The sequence below is a fragment of the Centroberyx gerrardi genome, chromosome 6 (genome assembly GCF_048128805.1).
Source record: "Centroberyx gerrardi isolate f3 chromosome 6, fCenGer3.hap1.cur.20231027, whole genome shotgun sequence".
Lineage (NCBI taxonomy): Eukaryota > Metazoa > Chordata > Actinopteri > Beryciformes > Berycidae > Centroberyx > Centroberyx gerrardi.
In genome coordinates this window covers 22,199,785-22,210,255 of record NC_136002.1, presented here as the reverse complement: position 1 = coordinate 22,210,255, position 10,471 = coordinate 22,199,785, and positions in this window count along the sequence as shown.

The following is a 10,471-nucleotide window of genomic DNA, read 5'->3' as shown; positions in this document are numbered from 1 at the left end:
TGGTTATAATTTAAATGAACACTTTCATTGATTCCAATGTCTTTCTGTGGACTAACCGGTAGTAGCTGTTCTTGTTCTCTTTCATCTGTATTTGAAGCATATTTGTCATATTTTCCCTTCACACCATATGGGCCAGGAGCAGATGGCATGTCAAATATATAAGTATCATTTTCATTAACTTCTTTCTGTCTCTCCTTCTCCATTGAAAGGTGGACAGGTTTCTGTCCTTTGTCACTGATCTTGTTTGATCTGCTGATGAGTATTTTAGGGCCCGTGTTACCCTTCTCCCAGAACGACTTCAGATGAGAAATTTTGGGCGGTTCGCTTTCATCTTCATTTTCCTTTACTTCCGGTGCCCTCATCTGTGCTCTGGCATCCTTCTTCACGTCTTCTTGCACTTCTGTCACTTCCTTGTTCTCCATTCTGTCTGTTAACTTAATCTGTCCCATATTACCTTTAGCCTCATTGGTCTCTCTTTGCAAATGATCTCTCTTCATTTCTGGAGCCTCCCTCTTTCTATCACTTATTCTGGTTTCATAGATTTCCTCAGCATCTTTTGTTAATGAATCCTCAATTCTCAGTGGGCCGATGTCTCCTTGTCTGTCAATATTGTTTATGGCCTGTTTACTGTCCTCTACATTTAGCCAGTCACTGCTGTCTGTGCTGCGACTGAACCAATCCAGGACTTTGGCAATGGAGTCTTCCTCATCCCCGGTGGGATTGGAAGCCTGAGTGGATAATTTGTACACAAGTTTCTGATTTGATTTTTTGGGTGAGGGCTGATCAGGCTTATCAATGAAGTTGAGATCATAACGTACTGGCGGATCTGAAAACAAAAGTGTGAAAAATGCATTAGATACTTAACAGTAAAGCAATGCAAATATAAATGGGTAATGGGTAAGGATTTAGGTTTGCCCGACCTCCTGGAAGTCATAGGCTCCAGTTGTTTTCAAAAATATATTAAAAACAGCTTGCAGAGACATGCTGCTGCCTTGACTAACGTTATACATCATGTTGAACAGCACGCATATTGCAGTTTTTCCTAACATGACTTTATCACGCAGCTAATTATCAAGATTAATGGGGATTGTTTTCACATTTTTCAATCCAGCGCACTGTTACTTACTTCTGGTGGCGGCGAAGAGGCAAAATGAAAAACTTAAAGGGAGAGTAGGAGTCGATCTGGAAACTTCAATTCTGGGACAATGGAACTACTTTTGATGTGATTGCAACTGCAATGATTGTGGCTTTGTAAAGTCATGTTGATTCAGTCATGATTACATTAGTCAAGGCAGCAGTATGTCTCAAGACGTTTTTAATGTATTTTTGAAAACAACCAGAGCCTATGACTCATTGGATGTCGGGCAAACCTGCAGTAGAATAGACACTAGTAGCTTCAACTTTGGTAAATGAGTTTCAACTTTTCATGGGCATTAATGGTGAAAAAAACAAAAATTATACCTGTGTTATCCTTTAAGTGCTGGTTCGAACTTACATTAAGTAATTTCTTGTTATTGAACTTACCCAGAATGCCTTGGGTCACACTAAGCTCCCCCTGTCTCAATGTTGTTCCCACACTGCTGTTGTTTTTCCTCTCCGAATCCTGACTCCTGGTAGTAGACAGAGGGACAGTGTGCACCCCTGCTTCTCTTTGGGTCAGATCATTTGTTTCCCCACTCTTCTCCGGGATTACTCTGTCAGGGGACCCGTCCTTTTTGGTGTATGTGGCTGCTCTGTAATTGAACAGGTTGTCAGTTTCAGTGGGAGGCAGAGGAGGCTTCAGTGAAGGCTTGTGGTAAGAGTTGTAAGAGGAAGTTTCCACTGACCTGTCTCTTGTTATAGAGGCTAGGTTTCTATCTCTCTCCAGCCCGATATTAGAGGAAACCTGAGATGCATCACACAGCGGCTGTTGGGAGGCCTCATTCGGAGATTTGGGTGGCTGACCAGAGTGAGAAACTTGATTAGATGTTGTAACTGCAGGTTTCTGTGGTATTTCTTCAATGCCCCTCAGGCTAGACTGGTTAGAACTGGCACTAGAGCCATGCTGGAGGCTCGCTCTCGGGGCAGGGACAATGACCTTTGACCCTGCCTGAGGGCCTAACCCGGAGCTGTTGCTTTCTGACAGAGCGCTGGAACGTCTTGAGACAAATGTCCTCTTCTTGGGCACCGGCCTGAACCCTGCAGAGGACCCCTCTGATGTAATGGAGCCTCCTGAAGTCTGACTGGCCTGACCAGCTGGGTGATTCTTCAGTGGAGAGATGGGTTCTGGGGAAACACAAAAGAAAGATGAGAGGGTGAGGCTGATGCTCTGATAAGGTGCATGGATTTCACAAGCATTGCTATCACTTTGCACATTTATTTTTTTGGGTCTCACAAAATGCTATTTTGTCACAGATAACCAGTGCCTGTTCACAGCTTCACAAACGTTCTTGTCTGTTTTTAATGTTGATTCGAACCTGTCTCGGATGACTTCAGAAACTCCCGGTCCCCATTGGTTAACAGTTCCTCTGTCTTTTCAGGTGCCTCAATGAGAATAAGGGAAGCACGATTGAAAGGGTTGTGCCTTGGCTTAAAGGAAAAGGAATGTACTCTGAATGTTTCAAAATATTACAACAGTTGCAATGTGATTGTAACAAGACTACATCAAAGAAGGGACAAGAATGCACCAAAGAAGACCAATCTGCTTTTGTTATTTGCTTTTTCTATTTAACATGTACGCCTACCCTTCCTGGAGAGCGGACTGCTGAATTCAGTTTCTCTTTCTCTGCATCCCTGGGGAAAAAAACAACATTTTTTTTTAATTTACATTTCATAAAGGTGAATAAAAACAAAAGTGTAAATGATGTGAAAAACCAAATGAGGAAAAACAGATGAAGCATGATGGGTCCCCTGCAAAATTCCTCAGCACCTTAGTGGCTGCTTTGCTCAAAAGTATACTGTAGTGCGCATGACTGGGACTTGTTCACACGTAATTAATGCTGATATCAAAGTGAAGCAAAGCCATTTAAGAGAAGACCAAAATACTCAAGGCCCTCTGCGAGTCTGAGAGAACACTCCTGTTTGGTAAATTCCCCTTATTTGGCATTTTAACTTTGTATAGGTAAGTAAATGAGGAATGACATTAAGGGTCAGCACATTTGAAGATTTCTGCCTTTCTTGTTGCTTCTACAATCAGCATAAGCTATTAATAACTCTCAAATCACAGGAACTACATTGGAAAACCAGTTATTGGTTTAAGCATTTTATAGCCTTGTGCACAAAGTTAAGAAGCCTCGTCAAATCAATCATAACACATAGTGGAAGAGTGTGTCAAATGTGTCCCAGCCATGGCACAAGGTTACGCAACTATACATTTTACATTGTTTTTCAAAGTTTTAGTCTGATAGACAAAGAAGATTGTTGCATATTAAAAAAAAAATCGGAATGCCGTAATAATCTTCTTCAAGTTCCTTCGGATAAAATTCCCCAAAAAAGCTGTCCAGAACTGAATGGTAAGTAGGAGCTTCCTTTCTCTTATTTTCATTTCTTTGGATTTGGAAAAACAGGTAAAACTCCTTCTGGACCACATCTTCTTACTCAGTGAAAACAGGAAAGAAACCACAGGGTTAACATCAGATCCACAGGAAAGGTAGAACTTTATTATTGTTTGGTGGTATTTCATTATAGGAACGACCAAGACACCAACACAAAAGGTGGCCTCTCATTTAGAGTAATTATGCTGTGAGCTCTATTCAGTTAAACACGTTGCTAAACAGATGTTTTCCCTTAATATGTCAGACCGGCCTTGTCAGTCCACATCCTGCAGGTAGCTGCTATAAAGCAGACATGTTCCATGCTAGCACCACCTATGTTGACTCAAGCTGAGTCACAAGACAACCACGCATGCCATAACACACACACACACACACACACACACACACACAGGGGCTGTTCCAGCATTTCAAATCCATCAAAAGTTATTTGATGGATTCTGGATTGCTGCTCTAACTTATACCTTCCAGGAAATTTATGGGACACAAGGGAGCAGAATAGAGGGAATATATATGCGAGATGACGTATGGTTTTAAGGAGGGAAGGAAGGAAGGAAGGAAGGAAGGAAGGAAGGAAGAATAGAAATGTACCTCATCTCCTGGGGCTGTGTTGTCTCCAAACGTCTGGCAGGTTTAGGTGGACCGACGATGTCCGAGCCTCTACCACTGGACGCCCTGGATCTTTCAAGTCTGAGAGACCCATCTGCAACAGAAAGGGGAAATAACTTGAATATAGAACAGTTCCATGAAAATAAAACACTTTGTGCAATCAAATCAAACTTTCTGGTCACACAATGTGCATACAAATGAGTCTTTGTGCCTGTTTGGCTTTATGCATTTCTCTGATGTTGTCAGTATAATATGAACACACCTAAAGCTCCTGCTTTCCTCTGTTTTATGGAGGCCAGTATGATTTCCGAGCCATGGATCTTGTCCATGTGTCTGCGAGACTTAGCCTCGTAGAACCACTCTCCTGACAGGTACTTGAGCTTGGCCTCTGGCTGCGAGCCACTGCTCAGTAGCTTCTGTAGTTTCCTGGTGGAAAAAACACAGACAACACATGCACAACGCTGAATACGCTCTATTCATTCACCATCAATGTGACAAAAGGATATTAATCAAATGACAAATGCCTGAGTCAAGACATTTTTCCTGACAATTACTCAGTCAAAAGCATTTTTCCTTTTTAATAATGTCTTGGTAGCACACTGTGCTGAGAACCCTTTCACACTGAATGAATGTAATGAAAGGTGCATCACCACCGCACAGGATAATGTAACTATCCAGTTGCTTTGGAGACACAATAAGTCACTGTCTTGTCAGAGAACAAATAAAAAGACACACTTATTTCATCCATCACTGAATGGAGAATCTGACACCATTTTTATTCAAGTCTTTGAATAGCACTACTCTAAAAATGCGTGGTGAAATATAAATCCATGGGCAGACAAAAAAGGGCCAAAGCACAGGGTGTTTTTAAGTTGTTAACACCACTTCCTTCTGGAACAGGACATGCACCGATGAGTCATTTAGTTTCTGCAGAAATGGATATAGTTAGGATTTGGACTTATGTACAAGCTGTAATTTCTGACCTCTACTCTTCTCTTATTATTGAGAAATATAATTTTTTATATAACAGTGCGCATGATCTATCAGAAATAAGGAATTCGAAAAACGTTTCCAGAATTGAATAAAAAAAATCATGTGCTTTGAAATGACCATTCCAACTCATCTTTTCCTCTTGACGGGTAAACTACAGTGGTCATGTGAAAAAAGGGTAGCACATTATTACAGGCTATTGGCTTAATCCTTTTACACTAGGCTGACTAGGGCCAAGCCCGGCCGAGACACAGCGAGCATTCAGTCTCCCGCTGATGAAAAGGGAGATAGCCGGCCAATTCCATTACACTCACAATGAAAAGCACATTGTTTTGTGACATTCTTGACTTTTGAAAATAAAAACGTACTGTATTTTCAAAGCTGTTTAGCTTAGTTTACACATCGTCGCTGTCAGGTGAAAACCCTATATCTCCAAAATGTCAACTTTTGATCACAATGCATTTTGACTTTCTTTTGTTTTCATAAAGCCCAGGAGGTCGGGGGATTTTCTCAACCCTCTGAGGAGAATGTAATCCTCCAACTGAAGTGAAAACATGAAAATCACCAAAATTGGAGTACATGGTTTTCACAGGACGACAGCGATATGCTATTCAATATTGACTCCGCTGGGAACAAGGAAGTTTCTCAGTCTATTCAACCTGAAGTCTGGCACATGGGAGAGGTCAGACAAGATATTAGGCTACTTGTTAGTCTTAGCATGCCCTTAATATACACAGTGCTGAATGCCTGCTTCTCACCCCTCCCATGGGTTGAATGGAAAGTACTATCTTACGCCTGCCAAATAAGTGTTTTCGTGTTCAAATTAAGTTCAAATTAAGTTAGACTGAAGAACTCCATTCCGCTGCTAATTACATTGCTCAAACTATAAAAAAATGATTTAAGGTGACAGCTGTAATATCTGACATGCAGCGTACTTTAATTCCAGGCTAGTGGTGTCAAAGGAGGGTGCATCAGGATTCATGTTTGGCAAATATTGTTGCAACTATATGTGCATTTTTTTTTTCCATCAGGTGAGGTGTCGCTCTTTGTTGTGCCTCTAAGGGTTTCTATTCCTGTCCATCAGACCAGCATGATCCTCTGCCATGTGTGGAGTTAAACAGGGCTGTAATCTAATTGCCTATCTCACATTGGGGCTTCTCAAGTGAGGCAGGCAATGTTCGCATCCGGCCATGCTGTTATTATGTTATTCTATTATGGCCAGACAAATATCATTTTGACTGGGTTGTTTACTCTTCCACAAAGTCCTCTTCTCACAAAACGGGTGAGAGAAAACTTTGGGCACACTCATCAATGACATTACATGTGCTTAACTGTAATCAAAGACATTTCTGCTTATGTAAAATGTTAGCTTGCGGTGGACGACGCCAAAGTCTGCAAGCAACATGAAAACAGCCCCGTGATACAGCAATGCTATAAAGAGAATGGGTCAAGGCCGTCGAGTTATGATGCATTTTTTGGACTATAAAAAGATCGCCATTGCCTATGCAAGACGTAGATAACGTATCACTCGTTTACCCGATTCTGTCCTCCTCGGCCTTCTTGAGTTCAGCATCCCTCTTCAGCACCGTCATGATGATCCCCTGCTCCTCCTCCGTCAGGTGGCTGAGGTCAATCATGGTCCCTCCTCCTCTTTCTCTCAGCGACAGGTGTGAAAAGCTCAGGGGGCTGCGCACAGCCACCAGCTGGGTCTGTCAGCACCACAGAAATCGTGTGGCAACAAATTCACATTATTGTTAGATCCTGAAAGCCGTGTTCAGTTTCTGCTCACTGTTAGGGCTGGACGATATTGAAATCAAATATCGCAATATTTTTGAACCAATACCTCGATATCGATAATGTGATGATATTTTTCGGGATGACTATTGGTGCTTTCAGAAGATATTTACACATGAGAAAATTTTAAGAGACGAGCATTAGTAGGCTAATATGGATATGATGGCATTCATTGTTCATTTCAACAGTCAAATAAGTTAAAAGATAACTAATGCAGCCTTTAAGACCCAGGAAAAGACATTTAAGCCAAATCACGATATTACGATCTTACAATATTAGGATCTAGTCTGCTATCACGATATCAATATTATATTGATATATCGGCCAGCTCTGCTAACTGTTTTATTGTCTAACTATGCCTTTGTTTAACTGCCAAGGGAAAGTGAAGTGCCCTTTTTTGGAAGCTTTGAAATACACTGTGGCGAGACAATTAACTTGGAAACGCTCAGTTGATTATCAGATGCATTGTCCTCCATAAAAAAATATTGCTGTAAGTCAAACATATAGTTATGGATTAGAGAACAGTTGTCTTTAACTTGCTGTGTACACACCACTTCCATGGGGCAAAGTTTATAATGCTGGACTAATGTACAAATGATAAATAACACCAGCAATGAAAAATTATAAGTCTTCACCTCAATTTTGTAATAGTAGATGGGGCCGCCATGTTGTTATTGTATTATACAACCTGATGAGTTGTTTGACTTACTAAACTGAGTGAACAAAAAGGTAACCATTAACATTGTAACATGCCATGTTTTACATGAACCTTAAGGGCTTCCCCACAAGAAGCTTCAATAAACTTCTAATTGTACAGTGGCATCCATTAGCCTAATTTAAATTGGTAATATCTGGAATGCAATGACAACAACTCCATGCACCAACTCAATTTCTCACAGTTGTTAATCTGATTGTAAAGCAGCTTGTGAATAGATTCTTCACGGCAACATTAGTGCTGCAGTTTATCTTGTGCACTCCTTTTGCACATTTACTTTGAGAGCCGGTAGTTGACACAGTTACTCAGCAGATAACAGCTGCTAACATGAGAGCAACACTGGGGCAAAATATGTGGCTCCGGCTGAGTGACTTCAGGCCTTCTGGAGAGTTCAGTTCTGCAGACCAGACGCAAGCTGAGGCTTTTAAACTTGAGCAGCGGAGCGCAACACTGTGCTGCTTTTCAAAAGAATTACAACCTCTGACTTTGTTACTGTTCAGTAAATTAACAAAATGTCATCTAACCATACGTGTTTTTAAGGGTTAATACAATTCAACATGTAAGTTGTCGTCTTGCCCAGGGAAGACTACATACAACTAGAAAATGTTTTTCTTGGAGTTGTTTTCTCTCTATTTAACAAAGTTAACTCAACTGACTAACTTAATTCTATTTCCCAGATTAAGTTTGGCTTCACTGGGAACACATAATCTTTGCAGTTTTATCAGTTTGTTAAAAAGTTCCCCTTTCTGACCTGAGTCAAAAACTCCATGAAGACGTTAAATAATCAGCAAAATCCTGCAGCTCTAACATTGGACTGTCTAATAGGATCCAGAAAGATTGTATCTAAACTCCTAAGATTGATTTCAGTCATTTTCTGTGGTATTCTAGGAGACCATACTGTACTAAAGGATTTTCAATTGTATGCTATGTAATACTCAATAATTTTCCCACTACTATCACACACACACACACACACACACACACACACACACACACACACACTATCAAGGTTTAATATTGGTCCTAGTCTAGCACAGCAAGTACTTAAAGTTTACTGTTTCAGCTGAGTTAAACTGAGTTGTTTAAGGCAGAAACACACTGGTCTACCAAGAAAGAAAGAAAGAAAGAAAGAAAGAAAGAAAGAAAGAAAGAAAGAAAGAAAACACAAAAAACAAAGCTTAGTAAACGCCTAGAAAAGTGACTAATAGATCAAACAGTTAACCTAGAATTATTTAGCATGTAATTTATCCTACTTCTCCACAGCAGCTTCGCCTATCATCCTCTGCTTTCAGACTGGTACAGTATGAGAAGTGTCTTACCCCGGCACACAGCACACCTGCAGGCTCGTCTACAGGCTCAACAAAACCGCTCCTGCAACTTCCATCCTGCTGTGTCGGTAAATAACAGCTCAGGGCGACCGAGTGAAACTTTTTTTTTTACCTCGTTGACAGGCTTATGGACGCTGCTGGATGTGCTGCACGCCTCGGACAGGAGAGGAGCTGAGGAGAGGAGAGGAGAGGAGAAGAGGAGGAGGGGAGGGCGGACTCTGGGAGGAAGGACCTGACATGTGCAGAGGTAACACCACCATGCAGCAGTCAGCTGAGCAGCTGCACACTCCTAGTTATTACTCCACTCTGCTCAAGCATGTTTTCCCCCTGATCCAGTGGATTTAAACCCACCCAAACTCATTTTACACCGTTTTTAATTCTCAGGCATACAGTTTTCTCGCCTCGTTTAGGCTAGTGTGGATCTTTATGATGTGAAATTCAGAGTGCACATAGTATTTGAGGTAACAGTTAAATTACATTAGGTGTAGAGAGTCTGTTGAGGCTAGAAAAGCTTTTAGCACTCATTAAAAAGGCTCATTCTGTGGTGTAATAGCAGGTGGCGGCCAGCAGGTGTCCTCAGTTTCCACAGGTTCGGATCAGCAGAGCCACTGTTTGTCAAAGAGGTGTGGATGTTTAACTTTACACTATAACATCCCCAAAGGCAGGGCTACAGAGCGGAGGTATTTAAAACAGCAATTACATGAACAGAATTCAGTGTTGTTTTTTCCCATATGGCTGCTGTTCTGGAGGCAATCATTCATTCTTGTGGAGAAAGATAACTTCAACGTGTTGAACTTAGACACAGGGCTCCCACCACAGATGCTGATAAAATTCCATGACTTTTCCATGACTTTCCAAATTAAGTTGGAGCCCTTCCATGATCTAAACAGTTGATTCCTTCCTGGTTTGTGTAGTTGTTCAGCTCAGACAGGGGAGAAAATACAACTGAAAATCACCTTCTAATGCAATGAACATGTGAAACATATTTCTGTATAGTGACACAATTTCACATTTGTAAAGTTCCCTGATATTCCATGACTTCCCCAGAGAATTGATCAAATCCACAGACTTTCCCTGTCTGGAATACACCTCTCAAAATTCCATGATATTTCAGAAATTCCATGACCAGTGGGAAACCTGGAGAGATTTGAAAAGTTGATCAGGAACAAAAATCAACAATTATGTTTTTCTGCTGGATGGATAAATCGTGATTTATGCTGGTAATCAGTTTTCATAGTTGTGCACATGGCTAAAAACCCTTGGGAATACAGTCAGTAGACGTAATGGAAAAGAGTAACACAGTAGAGGGTAATACAGTAGTATTACTGTGTACTGTTTTGCTTGGGTGGAACTGTCCGTTGTATAAATGCAAATGAGTCCTGTCTGGCTACTGACCAGGTAGGCGCCTCATTGTCTAAGCCTAAGCCTTACTGATCAGATAAATTGCCCATCAATCAGTGATAGAGGCATATAAGGTAATGTAGAGTAAACAGTAAGATGGCTGG